The sequence below is a fragment of the Typopeltis vanoorti genome, chromosome 6 (genome assembly GCF_054136105.1).
Source record: "Typopeltis vanoorti isolate ZY-2024b chromosome 6, IOZ_Tvanoo_1.0, whole genome shotgun sequence".
NCBI lineage: Eukaryota > Metazoa > Arthropoda > Arachnida > Uropygi > Thelyphonidae > Typopeltis > Typopeltis vanoorti.
Window position 1 is genome coordinate 8,997,159 of NC_143554.1, and position 21,408 is coordinate 9,018,566.

The window sequence follows — 21,408 nt, forward strand, 5'->3', positions numbered from 1 at the left end:
CAATTCTACTAACATAAATAAGATATTTACACGCTTACAATGTAAACAAAGGTTTTCTAGAGTTCCATAACAGATAGCTGACGAATTGAATTGTATTTCGTATTATAGTCACTGAATTCCACAATGATGCTTTTTTTTCTGTGATTGCTTTTGGTAATCTGACTACAATCGTACCGAAACTGGGAGAGAAGAATCATGCATGTAAACCAGTATGAAAATCAGGATGTGAACTGGTCAACTCAGATTGAAAATACCTACATTCCATCAATAGAAAGTTTCGAGATCGCATTACTCATGATACTGCAATTATTCTAATTCAGAACAATGAACAAGAATCTATTTATCTGTCTACTGAAAGAGTGAGTGAGAGAGAGAGAGAGAGATTTATAAAAGCTCTCTGTGTACAAGCATGTCCTTCACTCGCTAAGGAAGGTCCATCGCTTGAATTCAATAAGAACGAAACTCTGCTTGATCTCTGAATTAAAAAAAAACACACACACACGTGAAAACAGACATGAATTAAAGAAAAATATTATTTTCATTATTAAGAGAGCCAGGAAGTCAGGGACTCATCGAGGGATGAGAGATTTACAGGATACTACGACAGTGCTACACGATTAAGTTCACGTACACAAGTTAGGCGATCTCTGGCAGGGGTAAATTGGTTTTTCCCAGGATACTCGGGTTGTTGATCCTCTAAACTCAAGAAAATCGACCGTAGAAAGCATATTATTTCAGACAATAATATGCTTGGTTCGAGTCAACGAGATGGCGACAAGTGCCTTCCGGGCTCTCTTCATTGGATGCGGTTAAAGCTAAAACGGCCTCTCTTTAGAGAATAAAAGGCGTTGGCGGATTTATATTTTATATTTATAAGAACCAAAACGGAAAGGTAGACACAGGTACTGCCATATTGTTCACCTTACTACCACAATATCTATGCTATTATTATTTCACCTGCTTCATCTAAAAATCAGTGATAGCTCTTAAAAACTGATGCAAAAGAAGTATTTTAATTGCAAATTTTAATTATCAATTCGCTTTTGAAATTTGAAATTTCATCTTCTTCCTTTAAGAATTAGGCCTAGTAGCCCCTTACGATTCGAAACCAGAAATCCCAAGGAATAGGTCAGTCAATCCTTATTCCCGGAGTGTTCTATGTCTGTAGATGTGTGTTCACGGGGCCGATTGGCGTGTTCTGAGGGGCGAAAAACCCGAGTTTCCGGGTGAAAAAACCCTCTACCACCACATGAGACCGGCAACTCACTTTTGTCGAAAGAGACCAGATAAAGGTTCTTCACGTCATGGACGGGAATCGAACCCAGGTCTTTCCACTCAAATGGCTTCGTCTATAATGACCGAACTACGGAGGCTCTTGAACAGTACCGTTACAGCAGCAATTCTAATAGTTGCCGGCTTGGTTGGCCGAGTGGTTCGCGTGTCCGCAGTTCAACCAATAGTGTGTGGGTCTGAATTCCCTCGTGAGCATGGATGTTTATAACTGATTTTAAGTGGAGGATGAACTTCATCTCCCAGTGAGCTTTATTAAATGCTTTATTTAACTTTCGGTATCAGCACATAAAAAGACCGACAGAAATATGGAATCCAAATAATAAAAGACAAGTGGGAAGAACTAACGAAAAGATGCAATAACCATTAAGCTACTAGTTAATAACCTAAAGTAAAAAAGAAAACAGAACTAACGTTCATGTTTGATTAACTATATTTACATCCAGAGTGAAAATATACTGCACCACAGTCGTTCTAAACGTCACGGTTGAGAATTGCGAGCTTTCATTTCTATAGCATCCAAATATAACTGGATCACTACCAACAACAACACAACAAAAAGTTTTAACTCTTAAAAGAAACACTAAAAACTAAGGCTCGTGTATCAGTTATGAGCGTAAATCGTGACTTCACGAGCGAAGTCACGAAATACTTTTCACATCATACACAGCGTGATCCAATTGGCTATATTTCACAAATGTTTTAAAACGAGATTAAGGAACAATGGCTGTATTATGTTTATACATTTATGCCAATCCCATAAACGAGCTGTTGCGAAACCTATAACGCAACAGTGTGCCGTGTAGGGAAATATACCGTAGTTAAGTTGAAAGGAGGAACCCATCGACATGACTCTTGAACAGCTGGAGATCGCACTTCTTGGGAAAAGCAGTGTGAGGAAGGTGTTACAAAACACAGTAGAAGATTGAATCGAAGAACAGGATAAGAAGTTTGGTTAGTTTGTAGTCAATAATGTTGACAACCATCTACTCATGTTCTTACAGCCTTAAAGGAATGAGGAGAAAAGATGATGACCGATTCTGTTGAGCATCCCATGAAAATACCTATAAGGCATGGGCATGAGGCAAAGACAGAAATTCTGTGAGAAAGTGATTAGTGTGAGTCGGTAATAGATGCTATATAGCAGACCATCCTCTTCTGGAGGTCCTCTTTATGAAATTTTTGAACCCAAATGTGAGAACAGTAGGCTAGGCCGAATTTAGAAGTTACATATAGTTTTAGAAATTGCAGAAGTGAGAAGTGATATCTTGTCCAGTAAAGGACACCAAGAATTTTGGAGGCTGAGGAGGCTCTTCTTGTGATGGGCTTGTGCCTGGAAAAGTTAGTGATGTAAATCAACTCAACAGGAAATATTGTATCCTAACTGAGGACCTAAGCATTATCACTAGTAAAGCGAAAATGAGATGATACCTTTCTTAGACCAGAGAAATAAGATTGGATTGCGTTTTTGGTATCAATTAAGTTCAGTAAGTTTTCTTCAACCCACTCCAGAATGGCAAGATATCAATGTTTAAGGAATTCCTTATGAAATGACCTTGAAATTTGGCCCATTTCCCTACTGCAAGTTGGTGAAATGAAGAAGAAGAAATGGAGTGTATCATCATCTTCAAAACTATGGTCAGGATTCGATGTTGTAACAGAAGGTCGGATATTTAGAGGGGAAAGAGCATTGGAGTAAAATGTAGAGCAGTAACTCATCCCCTCTAAATAACCAACCTTCTGTCACTAACATCGGATCCCAGGAAAATCCGAAGAGAAAAAATTATCTACGATGACACACAGTTTGTTTCTTTGTCTTGTGGGGTTCCCCCAATTTTCCCCATCCGTCCCCTTAGGACCTATTGAGGTTGGTCCTCCAATGAGGGATTTCTAAGTATGTATTTTTGACTGTAGATCCGTGTGTGTGTTCACGAGGCTGGTTTGCCTGTTCTGAGGTGAATAACCAGAAAGGACACTGGCGGCCCAATTACAAAGGGCGGAACGCAAACCATAAGAGGGTGGCTTGGTAAGCGGGCCTCTATGTCAAATTCAATCAAGTACTCTGGTCTGTTATATTTCATCTCGAAAAACATGCAAACTGACCGGAAGAACACACGCAATTTGCAGCCATGAATAAAATAGTCCGTATACAGCATTACATATAAAACATAGAAGTCGATAGATTAAATTGTCCAGGTCTATTAACCATTTCAGTAAGGATCTTCAATAGCAAAATTCACTAAATCCATAAAACATTTCGCAAAGTCGCCTTAAAATTCAAGATGTTCATACAACAAGAAATTAATAAAACTGCAGAAGTATTCAGATCTGATATATGGTACCCCAACCGGCCACGACGTCTATAGACGTCCAGCTAAATCTGAATACGATTCGGTAACACCTATTGAATAACGTGGATCGTCATCGCATGTTACGCTTTCGTGCAGGCCTACACATTTTACCGCATAAGCTTCCTCAACCGATAATCCCGTGGAATAGGTTGGTTGCTCCTTATTCCCGGTGGTATCCCATGTCTGTCGAAGCGTGTGTTCACGAGGCAGGTTTGCCTGCTTTGCGGGAGCGAAAACCCCAGGATAAATTGGGGAAAAACCCTGCTGTCCACGCCCAAGATCGGCTAACTTGGCTATGGCTGAGGAAGATCCTTCAGCTCCTCACGTCACCGACGGGAGTCGAACCTAGGACACTCCTTCCCCAAGCATATGGTTGCGAAGCGCGTAACCACTAGGCTAACCGACTGGACATTACATGGATAAGAAGAGTAATTTGGTCTCACTATTTCATCCACATTGGCCAGTAAGGAGGTTAAAAGATTTCTAATTTTTGTATCCAGAAAACCTTGTTATTCATCTAAGAATCCACCGTATATCGGAACCTTATTGATCTCAAAAGAACCAACATAAAATCAGTCTCACAAATCGCGCTCGTAACCGCGGCTGTTTTGATAGCACATTGCCATCATGGCATTGTAAGATCATGATCATTGAAAGATATGCTTTGTGTTTTTAGAATTTCCGAAAAACTATATAATCTAAATAATTCGGTTCTAGACATGCTTTATTTTTTATGCCTGTCAAGAAAAGGATTGTATTTCTTATTGCGAGGACAAGTTTCTCTAATGGCATTTTGCAACAGTTAAAGGACTAAATCAGATCAATTTATAAATTGATAAGTCGTGAACAGATCAAATATCACTTATAAATTGAACAATTATTTGACGATAATAAAAAGAAACAATCGGTTTAAAAGGACTATAAATAGAATACAAAATTAAAAGATTAAAAAAAAAAATTGTGATTATTACGTTAATAATAAACATTTCCAAACATTTTAAATCTTCGCTGCACTTCCATAGAATAGAAGAGCACTACAGCTCGTGGGGTGGATTTCGTTTTGAACGGTATCTTATCTATGACTTGCGTAATATTTATCGCAACACATTTCAACGGCTTGCTTGATAGAGCTACGATTCGCGGGGTAGAGGGTAGTAGTAGTAGTGGGCAAGCGAGGCAGTTTACCCAAGCTAAAAATTAAAAATAAAATAATAATTTTAAAAATATGAACTTTTTTCTGTAAGTGTCAGGAAATATGACATTTTGAACGCCGATCTTCATTTTACTAATCAACGACATCACAGTATATTACGAGCTCGTAGTTTTAAATTGATCGATCAATGTCGAACGTCATAATTATAGGTAAGGATATCAGCTATATTCTTAAAATAAGTAACAGAGAATGTCTAAGTAAATAGTATAATTAAGTACTTTCATATCTGCGTAAAATACAACGTGTTTCAAAAAGAATGACCCGATTTCAAATAATTATATTTGATAACGAAAATGTGGCACAAAATAGATTACCAAGTAGGAAGTAAGGCCTAAAGTTTCACTCACCACAATTTCAAATGGCACAAGTCGCATTCATTTGTGGTTTGTGGTTGCGGAGATATACAATTTTCAAATAGGGACATTCTTTCTGAAACACCCTGTATTTAAATGAGTCGATAATAACAATATTTCTGAATTAAAAAAAATTTAAAATAATAGGGGAATACTCCCCTCTCCGTTACTTTTCTTCAACCCCCCCACCTCTAAACTAAATAAAGTTTCCTAAACTTCAGGTTGCGCGATCTGAAACAGATTGTCTAGAATAGTATTCCTCTGGGAAAAGATTTTTTTTGTTACCTTTCTTTTAATTATGTTCCTTTCTGATACGAACTCACTTTATTTTCGGTAGTCTCAGTTATAGGTGTGAGCTGCACTGTATTTTGAAAATATCTTGCTAATTAAAAATTGGGAGGTGTTAAAACTGTCGTAAACAGAGGATACACTTTTCTACTTTCACTACCGTTTTTTTTTTCCTTCTTCTTTTTCTTCCAGCATCACTAGGCAGTTATTATTATTATTTTAGTTTATTTTTTTACAACTAAACGGGGGGAGAGAGAGGGGTGTTACTAAATCATGACTATCGATCCGTCACTCCCCGAGTGGAGATTACCTGCTACCTGTGTCGGCCACTGCGACGAAAGGTACGCCAGACTGTCGGTCGAAGCCACCGTAACCTTCGTGACTCATGCAATCAATACAGTAGTGGTCTTTAGCGGTAGCTTTTCTAATGCTGAGTACAGCTTGCTGTTGGCGGTTGCCGGCTCATGTTACGGTGACGGCGAAGTGTCTGAGAGTGTGGACATTTATGTTGCGAAGCTACTTCTCAAGAAGGGCATGGATAGGGAGGTAAGAAACTTATCTAATGTTCTTTTCAGATAATGTCGCGATATCGCGTTTCTATTCGAGTAGAGGCCCGACGTTCGCGTTATTCAAATCTACTATTTGGTTTATGAGAGCGGCACTTCAAAAGTTAATACAAACTCGCAGTTTGCGATGAATTAAAGGGAATAAACGGGGGGGGGGGGTTAAGATTCATTTCCTCTTAATCCTTGTTATGGCACTTATGAATACAACGGCCACAGTCATGTGTTTACGTCAAGTCGAACGTACCCTCAATGAAATAAAGGCTCCACATAAACGTCTTAACTTCCCAATACAAACGGAACTTCTAGCGTGGAGTAAAAAAGCGATAAAAAATCTGGAATGACAGTCTTTTAAGTGAAGAGATGAAATTTAAATGAAGCCTTGCACATCAGAGATGCATTTATAATCTCCATCCCAGGAGCGCGGGAAGACGTACCGTAAAATATAGTCCCAGCTGGCGATGTCAGCGACCTAATAATGTTATTCTCTATCCCTTACTTGAACTACAAACATCCGAATTTCTTGCAGAACGATACGCAGATTGATGAAACTGTCTATTATATGGCTTTTTTTTTTTTGTAGTTCTGTTTAATTGCTATATCTTTATTTATTTATTTTTTTTTTTTTTGTGGATCCACATTTTTATCCGCTGGAGTATATTGAGACTACTCTTTCATGTAGCTAGCGAAAACTCAGTATAGCTACTTCAGTGCTGGATACAATTTCGATTAATTATACTAAGAATTACTTGTTACAAACCTGTAATTGTGGCTGATTGAACATTCGGGAAAATGAAGAAGTGCTTGTTGTTTGAAACGTAATTTCAGTAACCATTTGACTCATTCGAATTGCATTTGTAGTTCGTTTAAACTTGTAGCTACTACGGTCTCTAACTTGGTCGAAACCATATTAGTAAGTGCATAATATAAATAAATAAAAACCTGTCGAAATGTGCTTTTTAGTTTTTCTAAATTACTTGTTAAGAAACTTTTTTCTATTTCCGTTTTGGTTTGCTGCCAGCTCTACTCCCAATACAAATGCTTCCCTCGCCACCCTCTTGATTCTATTCTGGTCTGAGCAACACCATTGTTCAGATTGCTCTTGAAGAAAATAAATTAACGAGACTCGCACTTAAGAATAATTGAGGAAGCAACTTAAGCCACGATGATTATGTCTGCTAATGGTGATCACTGGCCAATGTTTTCTGAAGCTACGAGTTCTGTCAGTTAATTTCACTCGTTCTTCGGTAGGTTTGTCAGCTTTCTTGTGTCTGCGAAACCAGTTTCGCGGAGAAATGCCCGGCTTCCTCCTTATGAAGATAAACTCGCTTTTGGGACAGCGCATTTACTGAGTACATACAGATGGCGTGTTTTATATCCATAAGTTGATGGAAAACTAATTCGTTAATTATTTTATTTGCTTTATTTAGACCACACTTACATTATCGTAAAGAATACCAGCGTTCCCCTAAACGAAATTTCACCAAAATCCGTTTAGTAGTATATGTAAGCATTTCTAACTTTGCTAAAGTTGCTTTGATGTTATAGTATTTCAGATATCTTCAAAGTCGTTAAAAAAAAAAAAAAAAAAAAAAAAAAAAAAAAAAAAAAGAGAGAGAGAATCCCCGAAGAGCGGAGGACTGCTATTTGTTAAATTTCAATTGATTGTTGATCACTTATCCAAAGCGAACATAATGCAATATCGAAATTTAGAAATTAATGTCCGAAGTACACAGTAAATATGCATAATATGTTGGGCTCGAGGCACTGATGTTGTTGGTTGGGTATTTAACTTGACTTTCTTCCTTTAAAATAATTTTAGTAATAACTTTTACGTATCGTTTCAAAAATCTGGACAAAAGAGCGAAGTTCGCGTTCGTTCGTCTTGGGTTTTTTCTTCGCCAACATCTTTAAGGATCTACAGGATATTTTGCGATAATCTGCCAGCATGGCTGACCGAGTGGAGCCTATGAGAGCCTGTATTGGCAACCATATTATTATATTTCCTTTATGTTACGTTTAGCGCCATCATTTTTGTTTCCCGATTCGTAAATTGTACATTTTAAGAATAATTAGTCACTTCCTAAGAGTTGCGTAATTTGCCTGTCTGCGGGTTCGAATCCCGCTGTCGGTGTGGAATGGATGCGTGTGAATGCCCGTGTGAATGTAGGAGGTGAATTTTCGCCTGGTTTGAGACCACCACCCTGTTTACTGTTTGTCTAAAGTGGGTTCAAGAAGTTTCGTGTATGTCCAGACCGACGTTTCCCGACTAAGTAAAAAAAAAAAAAAAAAAAAAAAAAGTAGCATTGCAGTGCCAGTTAGACCTCCAGAGAAAATTACTTTTCTATAGTTCAGAAAAATAAATTAATAAACAAAAATAAAAATACTGAGGGAGTGATCGGCGAGTGCTGTTCTGTTAAATATATCTTACATGAAGAAAGATGGAATTACACTTATCGGTTGTTGCTATTTATTATCCTGCACTTTGTAGCTTAGACATTGTCATAGCAAATGCCCGTTTTTAAGTGCTCTGTTGGATACATAGCGACTCTCAGATTAACTCGATGCATATAAAGGAATTATCATTATATGTATATAACAAAGTATTAAAAAAAAAAAAACGGGTTCTATGATGACCTTGAGCCAGAAAATGCAGGTATAAATAGGAACAACCGACTTATCACTGGAATGGATCCATGAATGAAGATTGAACTGTGTGATTTTTCCAATGAACACACGGTCCACCACTATACATACTTAATTTTATCAAAATCTGGTCTAGTAGTTTAGTGGCTACGATAAGAACTGTCACGTGCTCATAAGTCATTCTGTCAGCACCGATAGTTAAGAACACAAATGTCGCTATTAAATCACGAGGTCGTCAGAATTGAGAGGAACAGAATCTACTCAAGATTCCGACTCCTTTCGTCACGTGTGTGTGTCTAGACCGATGTTTCTGGACTGAGTAAAAATAAATAAAAAGAAAATCCAAACATCGGTGTGCCAATGGTAGGATTAGAACCCCACGACCTACTGATGGGAGAGCGGACACGCCGTCTATTCGACCAACCAGGTCAACAAAATAATTATTATTGTTAAGCTTCATCTTTGACAGGAAGGCTATTTCCAGTTAGGGAAAATGTTACGGCAAAAAATAGACTGCAGTGTATACAAACAATAGCAATAATACAAAACTTCCCTTGCTGTGAATTGTTGCGCATCAATTAATGCGTTTTCATCATCGTTAATCACCGAATGTGGTCGGTCAAGACTGCCCAGCAGGGAAAACCACTGCTATTTCGGGTGGCGTGAGAAATACCAGATGCGCCGTAAACAAATATTACCTGTACTGTGTGGTGGCTTTTAAACAATAACCTTGCACAGTCGGTCTCAAAAAGTGGGTCATCGCCGTAAATTCATAACTGAGGGCTGCGTCTACTTTGAAGAGGAGGAGGAAATCGAAATGAAATCCTAACCGATTTTGTTGAGGATTTGCTACTTCAACATTAAATTGAACTGAATAATAATAAATATTACAACGCCTTGTGATATTCATTATTATTATTATTGTAATGGATTTAAAATATTAAGACCTGGAAGAACACGTGTGTGAATGGGCATCTTAGCGAGCTTAAAATGGATTTTAAGCTCGTTAAATTTGAATTCAAATGAAAATTCTAACTGGTCCCTAGAAGGTCTTTCTTCTTTTAATTTTTAGTGAACCACTACGAGTTGCAAAGACATTACCCCGAGTAATTTTCATCCAAGTTGGCTTAATATGATCCAAGCGGATAATCCACTTCCTGTTTAACCGCTTAAAAGTGAGAAAGATCGTTGCAGATCTGTGAAATGTTTCCCATTAGGAAAGATTGAAGGTCTGTGGGCTCCAAAAACTAGCTGACATAAGTTATTAAGGAGGTTAGGGTTGGTACTGATGACTTTTTTTTTTTCCGTACAGTGCAGGAAGGGAGAGAACGAGGGGTCATCCCTGGAAATTGTGTAAGAGTGTGGTTAGTGTTAGGCTTAGATTTTTTGCTTGAAGGGCAGGGACTGTGTGGAATGCGTTGCCAGAGGTGGTTACGAATGCTTCGTCAGTGAATGAGTTTAAGGAGAAGTATGACAGGTATTGTGTGAATGATGGCCAGTGCGTCAATATAGCGTCTCCCGCGATGATTCTTCTGATGCCATGGAGACACCCGTTGTAATAATAACTCTCTTGGTATAATTTTCCGTACACGGCTTTGTATCTGAAAGTGTAATGCAGAGTAGCAAACAAGTGTTCGCGATACTGTTTATGTGGTAGACAGTGTGAAACAGTATTGTGAGTTGATATTAAATTCTACAGGACAGCATGAAGGGCAAAGCAAGAATACTCCCATTGCTTAGTTTTTACAACTGCAGAAATCCTTGATGACATCGGTTATTGTTTTAAAATTTCAGTTCTGTTTTGTAGAATGTCTTGACAAAAAGAATAATAACAAAACGTTTTTGTGGTCTCGGTTTAAGTTTCTTGAAATGTTTAAAAGCATGAATGCCTATTGAGTCATTTAGATCGCCACCCTTAAGGAGGATTGCAGTCAATTGTGAAGGTGATTATTATTTTTTTGAAATTTAAATTGGTGCAATTTCTTGTAGCTTGTTCGTGCTTTATGCATACAGTTACCTCATGTAATCACCTTGTTAGGGGTGGGGAGGAAGCAGCTTTCAAGTCAGTTTCCAGACTGAAAGTAGTTTACATGAAAAAAGGCTTAGGTATCCCTGTTCAAAATTACCGGCCAGCTACCCTCTCCTCGTCACCTATCTCAAGTATAAATATCGTTGCGCAAACATAACCAATGTCAACCATATGACGTAATAGTACACATTTAAAATATTCCTAATACAAAAATACCGACAAATAAAAGTACAGATTGCTCAAACATGACGGACTTCACAATGCGGAAGTCAAATACGGTCCATTAAACAGATAAAAGATAAACAGACAATCCAAGTTGTAGAAATGAAGTTCGTTAGAAAGACAACTGGAAATATATAGCTTAAGTATGGAAACGTATAACAAGTGAAAAATGTATCGGCAAGCGTAAAACTATAAGCAAACATGGAGAGAATATTAGAGGGCAACGTTCTTCTGTTTGATTTCTTATTATTTGTAAGCAAAAAGAAAGATTTATTCATTAAAAAAAACCCAAAAAACTTTTCAGTTCCTTTCCAATTTTACTGAGTCCATACGTACAACAGCGCAAAGTCTCATTTGCAACTGTTACTAACATCAGGGAGTTCGTATAGTCAAGACATCAACTAATATAGTGTTATATCGCGATGCATAATGGTTCATTTATTTATTTACTTACTTTTGCAGATAAATTCGGATCAAATTTTATCGTCTTTAAACTATACTAAGTCGTATTAGCCAATATTTCATGCACAAAAGGAAACTGAACATGAAGTTTGAGTCGAATCGGTCTTGTTTGTACACTATGATGTACAAAGAATGCCTCTTTATGTGAGTGTTGGCCTTTAGAAGTCTCTTTCATTTTATCAATATAAATCGGGATTTATATTAATAAAATAAGTACTACTAGCAAAATAGTTTTATTTGCTTTTTGTTGAACGTGTTAAAACATCAACCCAAATAGGGCTATCCAGAGGATAACGTGACTTTATTTCATTGCATTCTAAAGCACCGAAATTAGGGTTAGAAGTTGTAGTTGGAGCTTCGGAATATTCTATATTACAAACCACGAATAAAGCGGAAATGAAATTTTATTAGAGCGAGAATGCAAAAATAACTCGTTTGTCCGTCTATGGCCAAGTGTTTCCCATCGATTTTTCTGTGCATCCAATGATACCTCGCTGTAATCGAACGGTTGCCGATGGAGGTCACCCTCTAACAGGCTAGCTTATCAGAAAGTATTAAACGAGCAATCTGTGTATGCGTGTTATTTTTATCTCCGCCAGATGTCGGTATCGTATGTTCCTACTAAACACCATTAGCTAGACTGCAGTGTTTCTCAAACTTCAGATATCCGCGTATCCCTTCTTAAATTTTCATTGTTATCAAGTACCTCTTATCAAATAATAAATAAATAAAGTAGATTTCATTGTAAATGTCTATTTTATTTGAATTTATATGTTCATGTAACAAAAAATGATGCATATTTAATAGAACAAAATTTGGAATCGGTTCTTCTTCATTTCCCGTCCATGAAAATTCGCATTTCAAATAATTCATATCATACTTACGAAGAGTTTTCATCGTCTTCTACCTGGTTGTTCTCTAGAGATGTGAGACGTCACACCCTTATCAATTTCATTTGATCAGATGCAATATCAACGTTTTCTTGTTGTTTACACCTACTTGTATTTGCTCTTTTGTGCATTTTATAAATCCAATCTGTAACCAATGATCCATACTTAAGAATTTGAAAGCTAAAAAAGTTACCGTATTTATTCGAATATAACTCGCACTCCCCCCCCCCCCCCCCAAATTAAAGCTAAAAAATGGTGGTGCGAAATATATGCGGGGATTTTCGGAAATTAGTGTTTTCAGACAAAAAAAAAAAAAAAACAAGCGGTGTGACTTACCAAGAAGCTCCTACTCGCTATCGCTACTTTAGGCATCGAGAACAGTTTCTTTGTGTGCATCGTCAACATCCACCCGAATAGCTTCATCTTCGTTCCCATTATTTCAAGCAAAAATTACCAGTAATTTACAAGACTTGAGATACGTAGAGCAGCTATGAAGAAATGCATATGATTGGTGCAGTAGTAATAAAAGATCGCGCGAACCAAAGGCAAATTAGCAAAACCACATGTTGCACCGGAAACATGTGGTTTTGCTTGAATCTATACAGCAGTTTCTGTTGGAGGGAAGATACGATTCATTTAGTTAGTGCCGTTTTTTATCTCCAAATGCACTATTTGTTCAGAAATATGATTCCATGCGTTAATGATGCATAGCCGAAAATTGCCACGTACCCCCCCCCCCCCCGAAGACCTTTCGCGTTCCATACTTTAGGAGACACTGAGCTAGAGCAAGTAAAAGTGGCAAATGCCGGATGTATTGCAATAACTTATTATAGATTAAAAAAAACAAAACGTCGCGTGCTAAGCGCATTTTTGCATTTTCAATTGGATATTTTCTCTCAGATAAATTAAGGAGAGAGAAGAGACTTATAATGAATTTCTGACAATTATATCACAGGTTTGGTTTCCGATAAAAAACACGACGAAATTCCGAAATCATGAGATGTCACTTAGCTAGTTGAGATATTGGGTAAGAGTGTTTATTACCCAATATCTTTGTGACCGCAATACACATACAGCACTGCTCATTCCAAAACCACTGGCATTTCCCAGCTGGGTTGCTATGTGATGGTTTTTATGATGCCGCACGAAGAAGATAAACGATAGGTTAGTAATAACATTGGCGCACCCAGGAATTTTTCTGCAGCCGGAAAATATGGGGATGACTCAAAGTTGGATTTTCGGGAATAAGTCTTCATAAAGAATACTTACTTTCTACTTTCCTTTGGTGCACTAAAACGGATTTTTTCTCTAGTTCAAGAATGTGTGTGCTTAGTTGGATTCCAGGGAACATAAGGAAATAGCATAATGAATCTGATCATTGAGCTACTAGAAATTGAACCAGCCTGCTGTTGTGGTATCCATTACAGCTGGAATAGGATCTGCGGCCACTTTTGATTCTCAATGCGACATTTTCACTTAAATCTTTGATTGCTTGTTCTACACACTGATGTACTGTTATTTTCAGGACAAAATATCTGTACTTTCATTTCATTAAAGTTAATTACTGTGATTATCGTGTAATTTATTATTCATTTTCGCATATTTATCAAAGCAAACACAAAACTAGATGCAGTTTTGAGGATACACTAAACATAACGAGAAGGAACTTGAACTTTTTAACCTTGTTAAAAACTTGTTAAATATTCTTCTCCCCTACGATTTTCACAAGTTTTAAATGTGAATTTCTAGAGAAAAAAAACTGCTTGCCCGAGTGGATAGTATATTCGCTGTACAACTAACTTAATCCCACCGTGTGCATGAATGTTTGTAAAAGCTTGCTCTGGAGGAGTTTGTAAGCTCCTCGAGTTTATAAGGCTTGTCTTTAAACGTGTATTTTTATGACGAGAAATGCAATAAAAGGATTAAAGTATATTTCACATTTACAAGTAAAGATGAGTTGAAAAAGTGGTCTGAGTCTTATCTTCACGTGTCATTTTTGAGGTGATTTTGGGATAGCTGCTGTTTATGGTTTATAACTACCCAACAACTATGAGATGAGTTCATTGCATAGGGACGAATGCGTATTTCTGGATAAAAGCAAATCTTTCGACCTGCAGGAAAGTGACTCAGGAAAGCAACTTACCATTGGTTGGAAAGTCCGTGTAAAATGTCCTCACATCCTGGACAGGAATTGAACCCAGTAGAGGTTTTATAAGCAAAAGGAAAATCTGTTCCATTATGGATGTCCTACACTCTCAGAACAATACAACCACTTTTTCTTTATTTTTTTTTTATTACTCTGAACATATAATGTCCTAGATCGCCATAGTTTCACCCTCATGGAGACTTTTTTTTTTCCCACTCACTGTGGGAACGAACCCGATTTCCACAGCTACATGAGGATACCTTATTCCTATACTTCTTATCTCTTTTCCAGCCCCAATGCAGGGAGTGTAATGCTCTTATTTATAAAGCGATTCTACTCAAGGTGAGAATTTAGGCATGTGATTTAGATGTTTTTGTTTCCACTCCAGTTTGTGAGTTGATATATTGCCTTACTGTTGGCATTTGGGATTGATTTTCCTCTGGGCGATGCCCAGTTTTTTTTCCTGTCATAAACTCGAAAACTGCCTAGAATACTTTTTAAGTAATTGAGAGAACGGCTATGAGCTTTGATGGACTTTGATTCCCTGGTGGAAAGATGAAATAATATCTTCAGATAAAATATGAGATTTTATCAGACCGTATTACAGATCAAAGAAAGATTGGTTTTATTTCTATCCGTACATCTTTAAGGCTTGTCCATTGACGAAGATAAAATTGATCCGATAATTCTTAAAGAAGAAAAAAAAAATTGGCCGTATAAGAACCCATGCGCAGTAGTCGATACGTGGTTGCTATTGAAACCTAATAAATGGCAACCTGTTCAAGAGTACAGAGTGACACCGAAATCTGTGTCCATGGAAACAGATTGTAACAGGGCTTCATGAACAATAAGGTTTCTCAAGGTAACTGTTCAGAATCTGCAATAAAGAGAAAATGAAACTAACTGGTTGCTCACTTATTTAATTCAGAGATGCTTCGGTTTCAACTGCGCACTCATTTCCACTTTTAAATTGCATGCTTTCAATATTAAACACCTTCATCCGCCATATTTATATCTGACATTTATGCAATTACAAAAGAATGTTAAGAATGAAATTTGTGTAATCCGACACAGGATAATAGTAACGGATTAGTATTTAGAAATGGAAATTCGTGTTACATATTAAACATATTTTAATAAGTGTTCAGACATTTCCCATATCATAAAAACAATGTATTTATTTTACGAACATTGCTTTGATAACATCAGTAGGCTTTGCATGCGCCTAATCGTTGACGTCATCAAGTAACCAATAGGCGACTGTCCTTAGCTCTCTGGTAAATTTTCTACACACCGCCCTTTAAACGGGCCCCGTCTCGGCGTAGCTTATGTCACATATATACAAACCTCAAGATTAATTTATTAATAAATAACTAACCTCGGAATGGAAGGTACTATCAGATATAAGAAAAAAATACTGAAATACCATGCTGACATTATTGGTGTTGTCAAGATGAAGGTTCGAAGGTGATCCAAGACTCATCTTGGCTCCACGCTACAAATCCACGTCTGCTTTCGGCAGCTTTTCTCTTCCCCTAAGTAATTAGGGGAAGAGAAAAGTTATTTAAAATTAACAGAATTAAAAACTATGCTTCACTTCTAAGTCAGCAAATTGTGAGTAACGGACGTAACAAATTTGATGTGAAAATCATCTAAAAAGGCTATGAAAATGTTGAACATGGATTCAGTTGCAACACAGATGCACGGTTTTAGTTAAAATGGGAAATTGAATAGGGAAATAGATGATAATGGCATAAGCACAGCTGGTATGACTAGGAGTTGGTGTAATAAATTCATATGGAATAACTATAGACAGGGTTCAGGGAAAAATTACGAGTGAACAGAATTGTATTAGAAAGTAACTGGATAACAGATAGCATCGATAACAGAATCGTATTAAAATACAGAAGGAAAACTTGACGTTGTTAGCATTCAGGAATGTGTGAGTGGAATTAATCTGTGATATAGGAGGAGAGAGGTTAGCAAAACAGGTGTTTGGTTGCAGGAAACGGACCCAGAGGGGGACCGAAATATAAATCATACAATATTGAAGTCCTGACAAATTAATATGGAAGAGAATTGTCGACGGGAAACTGGTATTATTGTAATTGAACTGAAAGTAATTTCATGGTATTCTGTAAGTGTCCTTAAGGCTGTATATCAACAAATGATGACCTTTCAGTGTGCGTAAATCAAATACGCAATTACGTCATCAAGAGTAAAGTTGAGAAGTTGACTATGCGCATGTACTTGTTAAGCAAAAAAGCGATAAACGCATTAGGAACAAGTTATTGCTAATTTTTATGCACTTTTATTTATTCAGTTTAGCGCGGAAGAGTGCAGTGCTCCAGATGTTGAAAACAATAATTGAGATCGAAGATTTAACTGGATGTGACGTCATGACGTCATAGCCAAATACGTCTCAAAAACGAAACGCTCGACAAGCGACAGACCTTAGCGAGCGGCGGTTAGCACGCTTCAACTCCAGCTATTAAACGCTTAATAGAGAAATACAGCACTGTTAATATTCTCGAACTTTATTACAATAGTAAAAAAAATGTATTCTTTTCCCCACATTGTGTCTGTTTGATAAAACATCCCCTGACTCTATGGATTTGAATTTATTCCTGTAGTGTATATCTGCTTATGTTTTTGCCCAAGATGGTTACGTTTACATTGCATAGCCTTTTAAATGCACATGGCATAATACTGTTACCACTCCCTGGAAGAAGTTATGCATGCGCGATTTGAATATTTATCTGAAAGACATCCGCCATTCTTTAAATTGGTCTTATCATGTTTATATTCATCAGTCATGCTGCATATATTTTTTTTTTTTTAATTTTCATGCGCAGTGAACGCAATAGTTAATCTCATGATCGTTGTGTTGACATTGCGAGCGCCTGTGCGAATGTTTCAAACTGAAAAGCTTGTTCGGAAGTACGTGTACACGGTTGTTATCGATAGCGTATCGTCAGTTAAGTGTTGCCGCAAGGCCGGCCTCTGAGAAACGTCAGCATCTGCACTAGAGAAACAAAAGTTTCGCAATCTTAAGATAGTTGTTGCTAGTTCAAGCTCTTTATTGCATTAGCAATACCCCATTCATTGCATTTCTTAACTCATTCGGATTACTATTAACCCCCCCCCCCACACACACACATGACAAGAAACTACCTTTATAACAACCATCCGTGTAATGGCCAGCGTATGAAGAAAAGTAACTATTTTGAGAAGGGCCATTCCTTGTAGTGTAATACCAGAGGGACTCGTAGGTGGGTGCAAGTAAAGATTTAGGTAAGTACTGAAAAGTAGTGCAAGTCGATGAATCTTCATTTTTATCTTCTCCTTAACAAAGCTGAAGATTTGGTGCGTCCGGTCCATGTGACTTAGCTTTATAGAAAGTAATTAATGCTATGACAGTGGATTAATTCTATCTCCAGTCCGTCAATTACGTGTGTTAGATGCCAGTTAGATCCGTCAATTACTTGTATTCTCTACCAGGTTTCTTTCTCTTGTAGAACAACAACAAAAACCTGAGTTTCCGAAAGGGTAAAAAACCCTCGCCACCTCCTTATGAGATAAGTAAACTTAAATATACAAAAGCGTCGGATTAATTAATGGAACGATAGCTGAAATATATGGCTTTAAATGAATGTTATTTACTTCTTTCTTTGTATTTTCGTGCGAATTAAAGAAATTTCATCTCTTCGAGAACATGGTTAAAATTATGTATTGCAATCACTCGTCTTTGGATGAGAGAAAAGATGTTTTGATTTCAACATTAATTAATTGATCACTTTATTAGCAAAATTATTTAGAACTGACATAATTATTTGACTATTTTGGCAATATTCCAAAAATTGCTTGTTAGATTCAATTGCAGTAATGATGACGTCATAATACAAAAATGCGGTTGAGCATCTTGTCTGCAATCATTGCCTTATCTGTTGTCCAGTTTGGGGTGCTTTAAAGCTTCATAGTCCGTTTGTACGTTATCAAAACAAGCGACACGACTTTAGCTACTTATTCATTCGTTTATTATTATTTATTCTTTCATTTAAAAACGAGATAAAGTGTATCTAGCAACTGATGTTTACAAAACTCGAGTTATAAAATTAAAAAGTCTAAAGATACCAGCAGATAGATTGCATTTGTCTATTAAAATCCATTAGATTTGCGTAAGTGCTGCCTATATATAGTTTATCAGCGTGAGCCCCGCTGCGTCATTTCCTTGTTGCCGTCTCTAAGAAAACAGTCCGACTAAGAATAGTCGGAAGCCCAATATAGCACGACCATTCATAGCTATTCGCTCGTGAGACTGGAAATTTGTTCATCAGGGAGAACGACGGCGAAGTGTGCAACAACTTGAGAAACTGGGGGGACGGGGGGGGGGGTGAACTTTCACTAACGAGAAAAAATATGGAGACTCCTGTTCGTGTGTGTTTCGTAGAATTACACTTAATATTGGAATGGAGCTTGTATTATTATATTTTCATGAATATTCTTAAATAAACACCGATATTATTTCACTGGAAAGTAGCTATCACTTGCGTTAAAAGTATTTTGCAACGTCGTTGTGCATAAGCAATTTTACAGTAATGATTCGCGAGCTTCGATTTTTTTCTTTCGATACGACTCAGGCGCTTATTTTAAGTTGGAAGATATCAGCAGTCATTGCACGTTGTGTGAATACATGCATCCAATATGACGGAGCATTCTACCACACAAAATATTTAAATAAACTTAATGTGTCGTTAAATAAATTTCATTTAAAATTTTTAATACTTGTAAAACGTGATTTATTTCATAAATAGCTATTTGGCGTTGCGTAATGAAACGACAGAGTTCATATCATTTTACAAATATATTTCAGAATAATTCATTTACTACATTTTAAACCAAGTTTTAAAACTCACTTGGTTTAAAAGAGAATATTATGGTTGATTTTGGAAGCAGTTGACTAACAACTTTTCGTTATTTTGGCTAAAAACGAGTTCGCATTTGATGTGCGAAAGACGCAGTGTACATAAAACAGAAACCTCCTAAAATTTTCCAAGTGATTAAAAGTCCGCAGTGCATGAAAAATATTAAAAGATGGAGTCCTTAAATAGGAAGACTTTTTGGAACATGGAGGACAATTATTTGCGAGCATACATTTACTATTTTTATAGAATTTTCACTTTTCTAAAGTTCAAGGTGATATTATTCGCTATTTTAAGTAAATTATTCACTGGTGGTGTATAATTTACTAAGATTATTGGAGTGATCGGAGATGATTTGCATATAAATCATGACATTGTCATCTTTGGTGTAATTTCATTGTGACAGCCTCCGTAGCGCAGTTGGAAAAACGACGGTATATTGCACCCTTCGAGTAGAAAAGACTTGAGTTCGATTCTCGGAGTGACGAGAGGGATCTTTATATGGACTTTTTCAGTTGAAGGTGAGTTAGCTGCACTCATGGAGATAGCAAGGTTTTATCCTCCTCGAAACTCGAGTTTTTCGTCCTGCATACAGGCAAATCGGCCATTAGAACACACGCAATTTACAGAGAAGATTACCGTTGTTGATGGGTGATAGATGGCGTTGTTGGTAGTTGTATCGTGGTGTGTAGGTGGAGAATTAAGTAGTAGGGGAGTGTATGTGTTTAACGGAGTGGGGTGCTCTCTCTCGCCATGGAGGTGTCATGTAAGAAGAGAAATATTTATAATTAGGCCTACACACAAGCAACTACAGTTTTAAATCAGTCAATCTCAAATGAAATAACCAAATTATTTCTCATGGAACACTTTCCAGCGTCTGTTAGCGGAGTCTGGTGTTTCTTAGCCCTATTATCATTATGTTTATCTTCGTTTTTTTTTTTTTTTTTTGCCCATTTGATAGTAAAAAAAAAAAAACCATTTTGTTATTTCCAGGCAGTTAAAAAAACTGTACATCATAATGTAAAAGCTAATTTCTGTATTAAGAGGCAAAGTAATACTGCGAAATTTGAATGGAACGGCTGTTCCTATTTTAATCTGCGCCGCATTTTTCTTTAATATTCCACCCGAAAGAGTATTGCATCGATCGACTGTGAATTAGGCGATCTCTGTTATATGTAGTAATAATAGTAGACACTTTGACAACACTTTTTTTTTCTCCCTCATCTGAAACTGTATAGAAATTCACGATACTTGACGAATGTTGTGTTTCAGGCATTTGCTTTATTATTTCACAAGACCCTAGTCTCGGCGTCGGATTAAGGTCAACGAGTCGCACGCTAAAAGTAGAATGAGGCCCTCCCTAAAATTAGAAACCAAAAAAGACCATTGTTATGACATTTTAAGGCCGGGATGCTTACCTAACGATATTTTTCTCCTTAGGGATGATATTTTGCGCGTTATTTCTGGCTTTTTTATAATGATCAAACTGCTGGATTGGATTATAGTATGTTTAAAAGCATTGATTCTCGAGTTAAACAGTTCACCTTTAATTTCAAAACATCTCGATTATATCTATTGGGGAAACGAAGCTTACCTTTAGCAGAAGTCTTCACTTAGTTGGTGGAGAATATGATTACTATTGGGAAGAGAAAGGATAAAATTAACGATGGTTTGTCATATAACTTTTTCATGGAAACCCCATTTAATGCCAACTTCCTTTTTAAACGCAAAGCATGGTGTTTGTCAATGGTTTCTGAAATTGTTGGCCTTGCAGTTGCTAATGTGTTTACTTGGATCACGTGAATCGAACATAAACTGTATTTTGCTTTATATCATTTTTGTTTCTGAGTGGTATATTCTAATAAATCAGCGCTCGCATTATCCACATAAACATCTGCCAGCATAAATATGAAATATCATTTTTAATATTTCCACTCAATAATTCGCCTAGAAAAATATGGTGACGCAGTATTGTTTCGTCATATTAATAGACGCGTTGTTTTATTATCTTTCATTGTTTGGCAAGGCAGTGT

The 21,408-nt window shown here is 36.9% G+C and overlaps 2 protein-coding genes across 6 annotated transcripts in view; one reads left to right on the plus strand and one right to left on the minus strand.

Moving 5' to 3' along the window:
* Positions 1–21,136, minus strand: part of LOC150105270 (inositol hexakisphosphate kinase 3-like) — a 250,209-nt gene extending 229,073 nt beyond the window's left edge. The window contains exon 1 of the mRNA XM_090394042.1: positions 20,970–21,136. The gene's annotated coding sequence lies outside the window, so the exon portion shown is untranslated. The remainder of the gene's footprint in view (positions 1–20,969) is intronic.
* Positions 4,813–21,408, plus strand: part of LOC150105272 (tyrosine-protein phosphatase non-receptor type 4-like) — a 238,981-nt gene continuing 222,385 nt past the window's right edge. For 2 of the 5 annotated variants that reach the window (XM_090394050.1, XM_090394053.1), the window contains exon 1: positions 4,813–5,003. The gene's annotated coding sequence lies outside the window, so the exon portion shown is untranslated. Of the gene's footprint in view, positions 5,004–5,905; positions 6,042–17,456; positions 17,748–21,408 lie in introns of those variants that run through there. The other 3 variants (XM_090394051.1, XM_090394049.1, XM_090394052.1) reach the window with 3 other exon arrangements.